This window comes from Furipterus horrens, unplaced genomic scaffold (assembly GCF_987537825.1).
Source record: "Furipterus horrens unplaced genomic scaffold, mFurHor1.1.pri manual_scaffold_2, whole genome shotgun sequence".
Taxonomy (NCBI): Eukaryota; Metazoa; Chordata; class Mammalia; order Chiroptera; family Furipteridae; genus Furipterus; species Furipterus horrens.
This window is the reverse complement of record NW_028327172.1, coordinates 164,671,323-164,688,451: the sequence shown is the minus strand read 5'-3', so window position 1 is coordinate 164,688,451 and position 17,129 is coordinate 164,671,323.

Sequence of the window (17,129 nt, the reverse complement as noted above, 5' to 3'; positions counted from 1 at the left end):
ACAATATAATCAATAAAATATACTTAAAAAAAAACAAACAAACAGTTATTCTAAAGGGGAATGAACATGAATGTGGCCTGCCACTGAAGAGTAAGATAATAGTAATAATTATGGAAATGCAAAAATAGGCCTTCCCACTTTTTCACAGGATTAAAAAACAATCCTGCCTGCACTGACTTTGAGCAGAGCTTAGCTAAGCATTTGGATATTACTCTTTGATAAGAAACACCATAAAACACCTGTGTTAGGTAATAAATGCCAACAACATGTTCTTTATATCAGGATTCAATCTATATCCATCAATATTTAGTAGCTTCTACCAAGGCCTGGTAAGTAGATACAAATAGGTCCACCTCTTGCAGAACTAGAGATAAGTACTTCCACACAATATTACTATTATGATGCTACTTAGAGCACCTTTACAATCCTGTAATAAAATCAGTAATAACACTTTGTACTTATGAACTGCCTCACACTGACAATCTCAAATGTTTTATAGACCATAAATTCTCCCAACACCCTTCATGAGATAAAGAATAATTACTCTCCCCAATTAGCAGGTGAACGAGAAACTAGCTTAGCTGAGTGACTTGCCCAAGGCCAATGAGGTAAGACAGAAGTCCACTTTTTCTGGCAACTAAAGCAGAACTGATCCTGGACCAAAGAGTGAGGTAGGCACTTCTTTATCCCACCAACTTTCTACTTTCTCTTTCTTTTTATATCAACTTCTGGCAACTCTCCTGTTTCCCTTAAGGTGTTAAGTGATACCAGCTGATAACGCTCAAGGTGTTAGCCTTCTCATGGATAATCTACCTTTTATTAGGGGGCTCTTGAAGGCTGGCTGAATTTCAAGAACCAAATAAAAGAGCTCTTTGAATTCCTGATGGAGAGTTTGTTCCCTCCTCATAGCTCACAAGGTGTACTACCTAGGGATCATTCACCCCTGTATATACCACCCTAGAGTCCTCCTCTGGGGAGAAACCTCCTCTCCTATTGCAGTGGCCAGCACACTGAGGTTTTGCTGTCTTAAGGACAGACGTGGAAACAAAAGAGTCACTTTTGTGCCTAGAACTAGCTGACATCAGGACCCATCTGATCCTGTCTGAATCATCTCTGTATTAAGTAGCAGGATCCCTGAAAACATTTGTAACTCCATTCTTTGTGCCCAGCTACTGTTAAGTGATTTCTTTCTTGAACTTTACTGGGAATGCATTCCAAACACTGCCACCAGGTGGGATTTCTCTCACCTAGCAGGTAAGAGAACATTTTTCACAGCATTTCCAAAATGAACAACATTTAATATTTCTTCCTACCTGATTTGGGAGTGGGGAGAATGGAACAATTTGAAATCACCAAGAAAATGCCTGGTTGCCCATTGTCCTTTATTGGAACTTATATTTATTTTTCTGAACTAATTTCATATAACCAGTCTATTATACGTGATTCAAGAGAAGAGTAGTAACTAGGAATTCAGGGGCTGAGATTTGCTGTGTGATCCTTGCATGTCTTTATGACATGCATAATTTAAAACATTTGAAGAAGGCAGTCACACTTACATTATATACAAGCGATGACTGCACAGAGAAAAACACTGAAAATGTTTTTTAATTCCCACCCTTTCATCACTGGAATAAAAATAATACTACCTTTACGTAAAAAGGAAACACATTTTTGCTATCAACATGAAGTTCCTCTGTACATCTCTGTAGGGGCTGTGGAGACGTTAAATCCAAACTTAAGTATGGAATATAAATAGAAGAACAAACATAATCAGGGATGCTCTTTTCATTCCTCTGCTATCTTAGGTGACATGTATCACTGATTCTGCCCCAGTGTTCTTTCAGCTTCCTTTCTGTAGGGTACTTACTGAATACCTACTGTCTGCAAAGTGTGCTCCCAGGCACTATGCATGATTCCTGTCTTACAAAGCTGCATTCTAAATAGAGAGGCAAATGTACACAAATGCCTATTTTATATGGTCAGTTAACTTCTCATATGTTTATGCATTACATAAAATGGCCTTGGGTCATCCAGGAAGGCTTTATGGAAAAAAAAAAAAAAAACCCCGAAGTTTTTTGGTTTGGGTCTTGTGTCATATAATGAGGAAACTTGGAGCAGAGTGTTTTAAAGCAAGAATAACTCTGCCACAAGACAGCAACAGATTCCTTGAGTTTACTCATTATCATTTCTTTACCTTCAAAATATATATATATATGCTGAACTAACTACAAAGGTAGTCACAAATCTTTTCTAAGTTACTTATACTTCCTGCAAAGTACGTCCTTTAATAAAAAATGTGTTGCATACTTAGAATAAACCTGGAGATTACAAAAATGGGAAAGCAGCAGCCTCCAGTTTTATGGAGATTAGGATTTATCAGTTTCCATTCCTTTTCAATTCCTGTCCAGCCAAAATCTATGCAGTGAACCCAGTGCCATCCAGACACTCCTGCTCTGTTTACAGCTCAGCAATAGTTACTAGGATTGACAACATGGATACTTGAAATATTTATGTACCGTTTATACAATCACTTTTCGTTGCCCAGTTAAAAAAAAAAAAAAAAAAAAAAAGTTTGCAGGGCCTGGCTCCTTGCCAAAGTTATCTAGATCTTAATTTTATAAAGCAAGAATTTAACCCAGAGTTCAAAAATTGAAAAACAGGGTGGAGGAGTTGTTGTTGGTGATCATTTGTGGTCAAAGAAAGCTGTTTGCTTTTCTGTGGGCAGATATCCAGGGGCAGTTTAAATAGACTGCCCTCAAGGAAGAAACAAGAGAGAAAAACACCTGGAAATCCTAAAGCAAAAGTAAAGAATGAAATTAGTTCCCAGTGGTGATATTTATCATTTCTTCACCCCCATCTGTCCCTGTTTTTGAAGCATTCGTCACCATATCTAAGCAACTTTAATTGATACTGTTAAGGTTTTATATGGGTCATCTGAGCAGCTACACCTGGAAATTTGCAGGGTGGAAAGGCAGATGCTTGCAATCATGTCAATGACTGAAACGCTGTGTTGCTGGGGTGACAAATGAGATCACCTTCCTCCAGTCCCTTTCAGCCCCAGGCAATGGATGGACAGTAACCTCTTCGGTTCACAGTCTCATTGCCAACAATCTCCTAGGATGCATTTAGGGGTAGGGTTGGCAAGAAGGAAGAAGGACAATAGGAGGTAGAACTTAAAACATGGGAGATGCAGAGAGAGGGATCTGAGCCTGAGAGCAGAAGGGAAGAAACAGGGAAGAGGGAGCAACATGTATTTCAGCACTATCTGGAACAATACTATGCAAATATGAATGGAAACATTCATTGAATTGTGTATGGTACAATTGTTAGGGTACAAAGTAATTTGTGTTATGCTTTTAGATACTAAACTCAAGCAACCATTACCAAAAGGGGGAGGAGAAAAAAAAGAGGTGAATTCTAAGAACAGATTTTTGAAAGTAACAACTTTTCCCAAAAAACAAGAATCAGACTCAAGAAACTGTGGTGTACAGAAATGGCTCTGTCCCAGAGAGAGAACTTTGTTAGTAAAAGGGTTTTAGGAGGCCATAAGAATTGAAACACAAATTGCAGAGGAAAGAGCACCTGAACCGCCTGCAGGAAGAAACTGCTTAGGTTGGTGGGTAGAGTCCCGCCTGCAGATTCTATAGACAATGTGGGAAAACAATAGGAATGGCACCGGAGGATACACTCCAATGATCAAATCACAAGGCGGGCTTGCAAAATTTCCCATGCTGTGATTCAGGCACGATACAAAACATTCTACCAAGGAGAAAAACATCAGCTGTTTTACATAAAATCTTCTTCACTTTGGGGGATGAGGGGAGAAATAAGTGTAGTTTTCACAGCACCATTATCAGTAGAAATATTCAGTATAATTGAATAATACAAGGGAAAATATGACCAGGCATATCAATTATAAAACATTAGCATGCATGTGGTTCTGATGTGTTAATTATGAAGTATAATTTAAAATAGCATAAAAAGGATTTAGTCCCCTCACAACATAATTTATTTTTTAATTAAACAGAAAAAAGTCAAAATACTATGTGATTATAAAGATATAATTAACACAAAAAATATTCTATGCCGTAGGCATAGAAAAAAAGAAGACTTGGAAAATATATCCCAAGATGCTAATTTAGATTTTGTTTGGGTCCTATGACTACAGCTGATGCAAAAATATATAAAATACAGTTTCTGCCCTCGAGGAGCTGACTAATTTTTATTACTTATTATATTTGTTTAGTCATCTTTAATTTTCATATTATTAAAATTTTAAGGAATGTTTTAGTTGAAAACAGTTTAAATGATTTCAGGAAAAAAAAAGAAGGAAATAAGCAATGGCTAAAATCAATTTTTTTGTGTTATTCAAAGATAAACACTTATTGTTCTATATATTTACACAGGAAAGCAAATGTATTTGGTAGGAGATATCTGATGTAACACCCCCTCAGCTTATCACTGTCCAATTGGATTTAACTTGAAAATATTTGTTGAGCATGTCATAATGTATAAAGAAATTAGGGGAAAGCGTGGGGGTAAAAGATGAATAACTATTTCTGCGTTCTACATCCATACATCTAATAAGAAGTAAGATCAATGTAACATCACTTCCTCCTCACCCTAAGCCCAACTGTATGTCTTGGATTCTTGTCTGACTTCCCTACTTAGGACTAAGAACAAGACCAAGCCTTTGGTTAAAACCCTCTGAGTGACTGACTATTCTCAATGTACTATAAGTCATTAAGAATGTGGGAGATTCTCAGTCCTTGGACAGTGCTCAGCAGGCTCTTCTTTCCATTTTTTCCTATTGCCTGGGATATTTTCCTTCCAGACTTTCCTGGCATCTTTACCATCATTAAGGTCTCAGTTCAAATGCTGGGTCCTCAGAGAAGCCTCTTGTGACCGCATCACCATCCTACAGCACTGCCCCCTGCCCTGCTCAACACCTGTTCACATATAGGCACACTATTCTTGATATTCTTACTTTATTTTATTACCTTCATGGTACTTCTATTAAATTATTATATTTTTTTGTTTGGGTTTATTATTCATTTCTCTTGGAATATAAACTTCATGAGGGTAGGGATTTCAAAGATCTTTTGTAAGGTGATATCCTAGCTTCTAGAATAATATATGGCTCATAATATACACTCAATTAATATTTAAGAACAAATAAGAGAGGAAACATCTGCTTTTGGCTCTCTGGTTCTTCCTGTCTTGACCCTAGATTTAAAAAAAAAAAAAAAGACATTCACTTTGTTCCCAGTTGTATCTCCAGAAGAATTTCTGGTACATAGAGGATGTTCAGTAAAAATAGTTGATAAAAATAATGACAGGTCCTGAGCTGGTGGCTCAGTTGGTTGGAGCATTCTTCCATACACCAAAAGGTTGCAGGTTTGATCCTCAGTCAGGACACATACCTAGGTTGCAGGTTCGATCCTCGGTTGAGGTGTATACGGGAGGCAACCAATTGATGTTTCTCTCTCACATCAGTTTCTCTCTCTCCCCATCTCTCTTCCTTCCTTTCTCTCTAAAAAATCAATAAATATGTCCACAGATGGAGATTAAAAAGATGACAGAAGCACAGGAGTCAAGAAGAAAAGGACCCAAGAGGCAGAAAATCAAGAGGAAAAATGTTATGTAAGCCAGATTATGGAGTTGTCTGTTGATTTTGTGTGTTAATTTCCATAAACCTTTAGTCAATTATTGTTTCCAAGTTCCATGCTTGCCTCAGCTCTATGACAAAAATTAAGGATGAACAGTGTAAGCCTAGCCAGAATGAGAGAGGAGTAGCAATCCTTACTGCAGTACAGTAGTAGAAACAGTAATCGGCCAAAGAAGATCAGGCAGGTGGAAAATCTCTGGGGATGAAGAATCTGACAAGAGTCCAGCCACTTCTTCCCCAGGTGGATGTTTTCCCATTACTGCCAACCCTGAAGAGCTGGATTTTATTAGAGAAGCAGCCATTTCTTTATAAAAGCAAACAAAAGCAACATATGACAAAATTTCATAAGTGCTATGAGAGGTACTAAATGCTATGAGGATTTAGAGGATTAAGAGCTCACAAGCTGATTAAGGATCACTTCATGGAAAACGTAGCATTTTCAGATGGGTCTTGAGGAGCACAAACAAGGCAAAGGAAAACAGCATGTGAATAGAGTTAAAAAGAACCATCTACTATGGCCACAGCAGAGAGTGCATGTGGGAAAGAATAGAAATACAGAAGGAATTAGGGTGAGGACAAATCGTGGAAGGCTATGAATATAAAACTGAGGTTTTGCTATGTTTTATTTAAATTCAGTTGGTAATAAGCAACTACTTACTGTTTTTGAGAAACTTTAAAATATTACTGAATTAAGTTTTAGGAGGATAAAACTACTGGCAGTATTTAGATGACTACTATAGTAGGAAGGATTCTAAAATGATGCTTGGTCATTTGTATTTTCCCCTGCATTTCAGTGTAAAGAAGCTATGGATAAGATAAACATCACTTTTAGTGATTAGCTTCTGTTATATAACAAAGTTGAGTTTATGAAAGGGAGGTTATCCTTAGTGAATGTGGCCTCAGGCAAATCCCTTAAAAGGATGTGAACCCTTTCTGAAGAAAGAGATTAGAAGTATTAAGTTCAACAGGCAAAAAGTTCTCCAATGCTGGTTTGAAAATGGAGTGGACCACTTGGCAGAAATAGCAGATGGCTTCTGGGAGCTGATTACAAGAACTGTGAGATAATAAATGGGTGCTGTTTTAAGCCTCTAAGTTTGTGGTAATGTCTTATACAGCAATAGAAATCAAATACAGTTGGAGTGAGGAAGAACTGGAAGCCATTTGGGAGGTTATAAACTAGTCTAGATTGGAATAAATGAGTAATGAAATGAAATAAGTTGCAACTAAAATAAAGATGACAGATGGAGAAGATATCAAAGAGGCAGGCTCTACATGGCTTAGCACTGAATTGGATATGGTGGTAAGAGAAAGGGAAGAGATGAATGTAAGTTGAAGACTTGGAACCTGGATGGCTGAAAGGATAATGGTGTTACTCATAGAAGAATGAAAACCAAAAATAAAATAGGGGTAAATAATCATTTTTTTGTCAAGTGCACTCAATTTGTCACAAGTTTTTCTTTTTGTTTTTTGTTTTTTTTTTTAAATGGGGATGTGAAATTCTGCAGAGAAGCTAAGGATAGAAATGTCACTTTTGGACTTACTGATAAATAAAGTATGTTACTGAAGAAATAATCAAAAAGAAAGACTGGTATGAAATTTTAAGAAGATCCCAAAATAAAGGCCTCTGACACGTCTGTGTTCTTGATACTTCCTCTGCCTGGAATATCCTATCTGAAATCGCCCTGGAAAACCACATACTTAACTTTCAAATCTAAGTTTAAGTATCATCTCCTGCATGCAGCACTTTCTGCCTTACTTTGCCACTCAAAATTATCTTAAGATGTCTTAAGTGGTAATATCCCTATTTCCCCAGTTGACTAACTTTTCAGAGGACAAGGACCATTGCATCTTGTATTCTCAACACCAAATTAAGCATCAAGAACACAACAGACACTAAATATTTGTTGAGTGAATAAAACAAAGATAGAAGTAATCAAAAAGATAGAAGGAACCAGAATAGTGTCATATACATAGATTTAAAAATAAATAAAAGGAGAAGAGTTTTCATGAGAGGGTGATAAGTAATGTCAAACACTTAAAAATGAATAAAGATGAAGACTTGAGGGGGCAGGTAGTTGTTGGGTTGGTAATTAAACGTTTAGTGCCTAATACAAGAACAGGCTCAGTAGAGTACAAGGATCATATTATAGATGGTAAGAAATAAAAAGAAGTGGTGGGATTATAGGTAGTGAGAAAGTAAAATGTTAGGTATAGACTACTTTCTAAAAAAGTTCATAGATCAAAAAAAAAGTGATAAGATGATAATTTGTTAAATAGATTTTTTTAAAGTGTTGGTATTTATTTTTGTTTTTAGAATGGAAAAAACTAAACAAGTTTACAGGCAGAATCAAAAATAAGAAATGGGTTTAAGATTCATAGAATCTTGTTGGAAGGGTCTGCTTATAAGACTTCATTAGTTATTTCACATTTTCTATTCCCCCTTCTTTCTTGATAACTTAACTCAGTGATGATGTGCTTGGGCCCAAACAAGATACTTGATTTCCCAGACCCCTATGTAGGTAGAGGTGACCATCTAATAAGATTTTGACCAGTGAGGTATAAGAGACACTCACCAGGGCTCTGAGAGAGCTTTTGCTTTTCCAGATGAAAGGAGAAGATATGGCTGGTGCCTCCCCTTTCCTCCTTCTTTCTACCATGAGCACAAACTTAGTGGCTGGAGTTGCAGAAACCATCTGGTGACTCTGAGGCAGCAAGAAAGAACAAAATGATATGGAGTCACATAAACACTAGTAATGACATTGTCAAGACACTGAACAAATACCAACAGCTCCTTAACTTCAGATTTCTTACAACAGGAGGATAAATAAACCCCTATATGCTTAAGCCACTATGAATCAGATATATACAGTATATATATATATGTATTTTTTATTTGTAGCCAAATAAATTTGCAACTAATAAGGTTTTTGATATCTTCAATCAACCTTCTGATATTTTAATTAGCTCTAAAATTGCTCCAAGTTCTCAGCTACCCTTTGTTTATATACAAGAAATTTACTAGCTATTAAAACTTTCCAGACCATTTTGGAGAGTTCTGACCATGAGAAAGCCTTCTCTTCTCATAAACTTTCTATGGTTCCCTGTGTTCCCCTGATCTAGGATTGAAGGTCCTCTATAAACTTGCTGTACCCTACATTCCAACTCTATTTTCCTGTGGTTTCCAGAATACGTACTCTATTCCAATCAGGTCAGCCTTTTGTCCCAACAGACACTGCGGTATTAATGTGGAAAGCTCATTCTTGTTTCTACAACTTATTGCTTACTGTTATTGTTTCCTAACTTACAAGTCCTTTATGTTTTACTAATTTAAAATCCTACCCATTTCCAAGGCTATGTAAAGCCCTGCCTTTTCCAAGAAGTCTTCCCTGGCTACTTTATCGTCCATTGCCCTTCCTTCCCCTGACACAGCAAATTGTGACATAATCTATAAAACACGGCTGAACACTGTATTAATACTTCTCCCATTATTTGTTAGTCATCCTGTGTGGGTTTCTTCAGTTCACATACTAGAAGGTAAACTCCTCCAAACCTAAAGCACATTTTTTTAATATATTTTTTCACAACCACTAATGCAGTCTTACATAAGTATTAAATAATAATTGTCAATGGGAGTATTTTAGAAAATCACTGTGCTATGGTCATGAAGTATACCAAGATGGTGTCTCCAAGTGTTCTGATGATGGCACTACTACTTCCAATTCAATTTGCTTTCAATTCAGTTCCCCAGGGGGTCACTCAGGGGGTATGGCATGGGTGTTATTTATTGGTCATTGCTAGAAATGATATTGCTGCCTTCATCTGTTTCATTCCTCCATCTTCATGCGGTTAGTTGCAAATGAAATGTTTATTGTCCAGGATTTGGATGCTACAAGTGCTTAAGAGGTCTAATAAAGACATGCATAATACACACACACACACATGATTTTGTGGTCAAAAATTGTAAGTATTGTTTAACTGACAGTGACTGATACAGGGTAAATGAATAATGGGGATATGCATCATGAAACATCTGCTTAACATGAAACAGAAGGAAGGGGGCATGACCAGGACATACTGTTTGTGGAGAAATCCAGGTGGGAGATGCTCATAGTGGCACTGCATGCATGTGAGTGTGTGTGTGTGTAAGTGCAGGAAAAATGTCTGGAATCAGACCCTCAGAACTGCCCTCAGTGTCACATCTGGAGAAAGGAAGGAGAGAAATATCTTTCTTTAACTCTCCTTGTGTTTAGGAAAAGAGACAGATAAATGTCCTCTGATTCAGTGGTTGGCTGTAACAGTAACACTTACTCTCTAGCATAAAATAAGAAATTGCTATCATTAAAATATAAAACAAATTTTAATTAACCACACTAATAAGAAACCAGACACAAAGCACTTGTACCAATATCATATTGAATCCTGAAGTTCCTCTTTCTGAAGAGCTGCAAATCCTCTATACAAGCCAGATGTTCAGTCAAAATCATGAATCCAATAATTTATTCCTTATGGGGGAAGGCATCTAAATATGCCAGCATTCTGAGACAATTTAATCCAACCAGATCTGAGATTCTGTGGCCTTTCATACAACACTGTGCTATGGTCATGAAGTATCCCAAGATGGTATCTCCAGGTGTTCTGATGATGGCACTATTACTTCCAATTCAATTTGCTTTCAATTAAATTCCCCAGGAGGTCACTCAGAGTGTATGGCATGGGTGTCATTTATTGGTAATTGCTAGAAATGATATTGCTGCCTTCATCTGTTTCATTCCTCCATCCTCATGAGGTTAATTGCAACTAAGAAATTTATTGTCCAGGATTTGGATGCTATAAGTCTTCTTCCACTTGCTGGCTTCTATCCACACTTTCTTTTCTAGTCCTGAAATAACAGCAAAGAGTCCTGGCTAGGGTTTAGTCTACCTGCTTAACGTCTCCTCGTTACTTTGTTTATTCTGAATGCAACAGCACCTCACTAAAATATAAAGATGGGTATAGTTTGATCATTGCTGTAGACAAAAACATGCAAGCATCTCTCTTAGTTTATAACTGATTCTTCTTTAGCATTCAATATGTGCTGGGCACTGTACTAGTATCTTGACATGGACTGTCTAATGATTCTTTATAACAATGCTGTGAGACAAGAAGTATTATTTTATATTTATGGCTCAAATAAGAAAATGCAGGCATGAAAAAAAAAAAAAAAGAAAACAGGAAACTTCCAGACAAGATGGCGGCATAGCTAAATATGGCTGGCCTCCTCACACAACAATATCAAAAGTACAACTAAACTATAGAACAGCCATCACTCAGAACCATCAGAACTTGAGTTGAATGGAAGTCTGACACCTACAGAATTAAAGAAACCACATCTATCCAGACTAGTTGGAGGGGAAGAGGTACAGAATAAGCTGATTCCACATCCATGTATGGTGGATAAAAACTTGGGAGGGATATCTCAGGAACGAGATGTTCCAGGCCACACTAGGACCCCCTGGCTCTGGGTTCCAGTGCTAGGAAGGTAAGTCACCTTAATTTCTACCTGCAAAAACCAAACGGGACTGAGTCAGTGTAAAAAACTTCTGGAGTCCCAAGCAGTTTCTCTTAAAGAACCCACACACAAACTTACTCAGACTCACTCCCTCTGAGCTCCAGCACTGGGATAGCAACTTGAAGGCACCAGTGGCATACAGGGAAAAACTGAAGTGTCAGGCATCAAGGCAAGAGCTGGGGGACAACTTTCTCCCAGACAGAAAGGCAAGCAGAATCCATTGTCCCTTTTCAGAAACTTCTACCCACAGAGCCACAGAACTGGCAGGTGGGTGCCATATCTGAGACTATATCAACCTGGCTAACACTGTTTGCCCCATCCTGGAGATCTCCTGAGGCTCTGTCCCACCTAACTTTCAGGTGTTAACAGTGGCTTTTCCATATAAATGACTGGTCTTGGCTGTTGCTTCACAACTTCCTAAATCCTTTCAAGCAAACAACAGCCAGCCTCAGTAAGCCCACAGCCCCCAAGCCTCTTGCTAAGTGGCCCCGGGCATGGCATTAACGGTAGCCAGCCTAGATTCATAGCTTGCCTTGGCCTGGAAATCTCCAAGCCCAGCATAAGTATCAGCTATCTCAGATTGCCTTATAGCTCAGGAAGATTGGGCCCAGGCAGAACACAGGTGGGGACTGAACTAGGCCTGCACCACCTGGAAAACCCCAGGGCCTGTGCACCCAAGTGGGCAGCTACAGACCATATCAGAGCACCACCATTCTGCCATGAACAGCTGATGCTCCAAATGGGGTAGAGGTTGGTGGTCAGTAGTCACAGCCAATCCTTGCAGCTGACTGGCCTGGGTAAGTCCCTCCCATTGACCTGCCAACAGCAGCCAAGGATCACCTACAAGAAGAGGGTGTACTTAGCCCACACGAAGGGTACACCTTGAGTACCCAGTTTGGGTAACAGAGGAGGCTTTGCCACTGGACCCTACAGAACACCTACTATGTTAGGCCATACTACCAAGACAGAGTCACAGCAGCTCTACCTAATACTGGAAACAAACATATGGAGGCTGCCAAAAATGAGGGGACAAAGAAATGTGGCCCAAGTGAAAGAACAGATGAAAATTCTGGAAAAAGAGTGATCTATCAAATGCAGAGTTAAAAACACTGGCTATAAGGATACTCAAGGAACTTAGTGAGGACCTCAACAGCATTAAATTGATCCAGACAGAAAAGAAGGATACATTAATTGAAATAAAGAACAATTTACAGGAAAACAACAGTAAAGTGGATGAAGCCAAGAATAAAAAAATGATTTGAAACATAAGGAAAAAGAAAGCAACCAATCATATCAACAAGAAGAATAAAGAACCTAAAATAATGATAATAGTGTAAGCAGCCTCTGGAGCAACTTCAAGAGTCCAACATTTGCATCATAGGGGTGCCAGAAGAGAAGAAGAAGCGTAAGAAATTGGAAGTCTATTTGAAAAATAATGAAAGAAAACTTCCCTAATTTGTTGAAGGGAATAGACACGCAAATCCAGGAAGCACAGAATTATAAACAAGATGATTGCAAAGAGGCCCACTCCAAGACATATCATAATTAGAACTTCCAGAGGTATAGTTAAACATGGCTGGCCTCCTTGCAAAGCTACATACAGCAAAAATTACAACTAAACTACAAAACAAATATCAATCAGAATTGTCAGAAAATCAAGCTGTATGGAAGTCCAACAACCAAGGAATTAAAAAGTCACATTCATCCAGATGGGTAGGAGGGGTAGAGATGTGGAAACATGAAGACATGGAACAGGCAGTACCACATTCACATGTGGTGGGTAAAAACTGGAAGGGATACCTTAGGAGTCAGAGATCCTAGCCCCAAACCAGACAACCCAGCTCAGGGTTCCAGTGCCTAGAAAATAAGTCCCAATAACTTCTGGCTCTGAAAACTAGTGGATGTTGGGGCAGTGGAAGTAACTGTGGGAATCTCAGGCACCTCCTCTCAAAGGGCCTACAATGGACTTAGGACTTCTGCAGATTCACTTCCTCTGGGCTCCAGCACCAGGGCAGCATCTGGAAGGGCACCAGTGGTATATGTCTGGCATCAGAGCAAGTGCCAGGGGACAGCTCCTTCCTTACAAAACTCCAGAGGCTAGGCAGCAGCATTGTCCCCTTTCTGAGCCCTTCCCCACACAGAGTCACAGATCGGCAACACCATATTGGAGACTGGTTCCATACAGGTTGCCCAACCTGGGTGATTACCTAAGGTTCTGCCCCATCAAACTTACTGGTATGTTTTTCTACAATTGACCATGCTACTAAGACAGGGAGTCAAAGCAGCTCTACCTAATACATAGAAATAAATACAGGGAAGCTGCCAAATGAGGAAACAAAGAAACATGGCCCAAATGAAAGTACAGAACAAAACTCCAGAAAGAAAACCTAAACAAAAGGGAGATAAGCAATCTATCAGGTGCAGGGTTCAAAACAATGGTTATTAGGACACTCAAGGTACTCATTGCATACTTCAACAACATAAAAAAGACCCAGGCAGAAAGGAAGGTTACACTAAGTAAAATAAAGAAAAATTTACAGGAAACCAACAGTGGAATGGATGAAGCCAAGAATCAAATCAATGATTTGGAACTTAAGGAAGAAAAAAACATTCAATCAGAATAGCAAGAAGGAAAAAGAATCCAAAAAAAATCAAGGATAAGATAAGGAGGCTCTGGGACAACTTCAAATGTACTAACATTCACATCAGAGCAGTGCCAGAAGAAGAAAAGAAAGAACAAGAAATTGAAAGCTTACTGGAAAAAATAGTGAAAAAATTCCTTAATTTGGTGAAGGAAATAGACATACAAGTCCAGGAAGCACAGAGTCCCAAACCAGACAGACACAAAGAGGCCCACACCAAGACACATCATAATTAAAATGCCAAAGGATAAAGATAAAGAGAGAATCTTAAAAGCAGCAAGAGAAAAGCAGGTAGTTACCTACAAAAGAGTTCTCATAGGACTCTCAGCTGATTTCTCAAAAGAATCTTTGCAGGCAAGAAAGGGTTGACAAGAAATATTCAAAGTGATGAAAAGCAAGGACCTATAACCAAGATTACTCTATTCAAGAAAGCTATCATTTAGAATTGAAAGACAGAAAGAGCTTCCCAGACAAGAAAAAAACTAAAGGAGTTCATCATCACCAAACCATTACTATATAAAATATTAAGGGGACTGTTTAAGGAAAAGAAGAAGATCAAAGCTATAAACAATAAAATGGCAATCAATACATATCTACCAGCAACTGAATCTAAAAAACAAACTAGGCCAATAACAGAGACAGAATCATGGATACGGAGAGTGTTTTGATGGTTGTCAGTTGGAAGAGAGGTTGGAGGAATGGGTTAAGAGGTGAGAGGATTAAGAAATACAAATAGGTAGTTACAGAATTGCCATGGAGATGTAAAGCACAGTATAGGAAATGGAGTAGCCAAAGAACCTATATGCATGACTCATGGACATGATGAACAAAGGTGTGGGAATTGCCTGAGGAACTGGGTGGTGCTAGGTGGAAGAAAGCAAAGGGGGAAAAATTGGGAAAACTGTAAAGCATAATCAATAAATTTAATTTAATAGAAAAGAAACTGGAAGCACAAGGAAGGAGAAGTACATGCAGAGTGGCAAAGGTTACTGTAGAGATTTACTCTAGAGCTAAAGGAAGAGAAGACTCAGGGATGGTTTCAAAGGGGAGGAAGATGAAATTTTGGCATTGCAGAGTGGGATTGTGGAAGACCCAGAACTATGTATGTAAAGGTCAGGGGTGACCACCAAAGCAGAAGAGTTTTCTTCTCAATTTGGCATCCTTCCAGGGCAGAATATAAAAATGTGAGGAACTTTGGGGACAGGCCTAGAAAGAGGAAACAGCTCACAGAACTGACGGAACTGATGGAGAGTGGGAGGAAAGGGAAAGAAACAAAGATTCACAGGGATAAAACAGAGAGAGAGTTTCCAGGGCCTGTTGAATTTTGCAATTTGGTCTTTATTATTCATCACAAAAGGTATTATGTTCTTTATGCCAAGCAAACATCACACAAAATCTCATTTAATCCTCACAACCACCCTCAAAGTAGGTGTTATTATCTTCAGGACAGTTTTTTTTGGGGGGGTGGGGGCAGGTTCAGGGGGGGAGCAGCAACTACAGGCGAAACCCAAACTGCAATGGATTGAGAAGTGACTGCATGAGGAGAATGCAGTCTGCATTTGGGATAGTAAGGGATTGAGCCCCAACCAAAAGCTAGTCATGTTAGCACTGTTTCCATCCAAACTGAACTCTAACAGGGATGTGTTGTTATTCACCTTCAAAGAAGAAACTGAGATTTGGAAGCTCAGTGTGGTCCCATGGCTTGTCTTCTTTTCAATGAACCCTATTCAGCTCCCAAAGAGGAATCAGATAACTTCAAAAGACATTTACTGAGAGCTTTCTTGCACCAGGCCAGACACTCTGATAAGAACATTTACATGAATTGTCACATGGAAACTTCCGTTTAAATGCTCGGTTCTAATTAGGAATAATGTAATGATTAAAGGCCTGAGCCCAGGAGTCTGACTCCCTGAGTTTGGAGTTCAGCTCTGCCATCTACGAGTGTCTTTTTCCCTCAGTTTCCTCCTCTGTGAAATGGGCCTCCTTATGAAAATATAAAGAACAGGTGCATAGGACATGGTAAATAATGGGTAAAACGTTAGCTTGTAACTTATGGGCCATTTTACAGGCAAGAAAATAGGGGGTTAGGAAGGACCTGATAGTCAGAGCCCGCTCTGGAATTTGGGGGTCTCCCAGAAGCCCTTGGGTTTCGCCATCACACACCATCCTGCGTGAAATCTCTTGAGGAAGGAGGGAGTGGGATGGGTGTTTGTGGTTGTGTTTGCTTGTTTATTTGTTTCTAAGATGGGATCAACTGGCACATTTTTTTTCTTCTCCTGGGGGTGGGAGGACATGCAAAGGGAAAGATGCAGAGGAGAAGGAGCTATGACGGGTAACTTCTCGGATACAGGACGGGGCTGCCACAGCAAAACACAGGTGCAGGGTCCACGCCCTCTACCAGGAGAGACCCAGTAAAGGAAGAGAGGATGGTGTTCACGTCTTGACTTCCTTTGGAATCACAGGAGAAAGAAGCCAGAACAAAGTTTATTTTCCTTTGCCCTCTTGCTGGCCAGGGCACAGCCAATGTTCCAGAAGAGGATTAAAACAATAAAAAACGGTTCCTCCTAGCCTTCCTTTCTTCCTAGACCTTCTCCTTTCCCCCTCCTTTCCCCAACCACCACCACCCCTACTTCCTTTTCTTTCCCTCCCTCTGCTGAGTTGCTTGTTACTTCCCCGTTCCCTTCTGTCCTCGCTACAGTAGGGTCCCAGCAGCCAGCGAGGGAGAGGGCGACACTGGCTGCGGACTGTACAGATCAGGCAGAGAAAGAGCTTCCTCTCTCCTCCCTCCCTCCCTTCCTCTCTCTCTCTCTCTCTCTCTCTCTCTCTCTCTCTCTCTCTCTCTCTCTCTCTCTCTCACACACACACACACACACACACGCACACACACGCGCGCACACACACACTCAAAACTTGGCCCGACCGCCCCACGGCTGCTCCAATCCCAGGAACAGGCGAGCAAGCGGGTCTCCGTGAGCACCCCGCTTGGTGCCCCACGCAGCGCTAGTCCGGTTCCCCAGCGCTGTGCTACGGACGGGTGTGCCGGAAAATAGAGCAGAGTGAGAAGGTAAAGACAGATTCTGAAAACACCCTGGCCACACACGCCGCAACTTAAGCTCCGTCTCAGCGCCGGAGTGAAGACGGAGCCTGCAGCGCCCTGCGCCTGTGAGATTCGCACAGCTGTCCGGGAAGAGCCCACCTGCCGATCCGCAACACGCCAGAGCAAAAAGCGGGACTTGTCGCTGTCCTGCTCAGGCAGTGTCCGGGGCTCCGG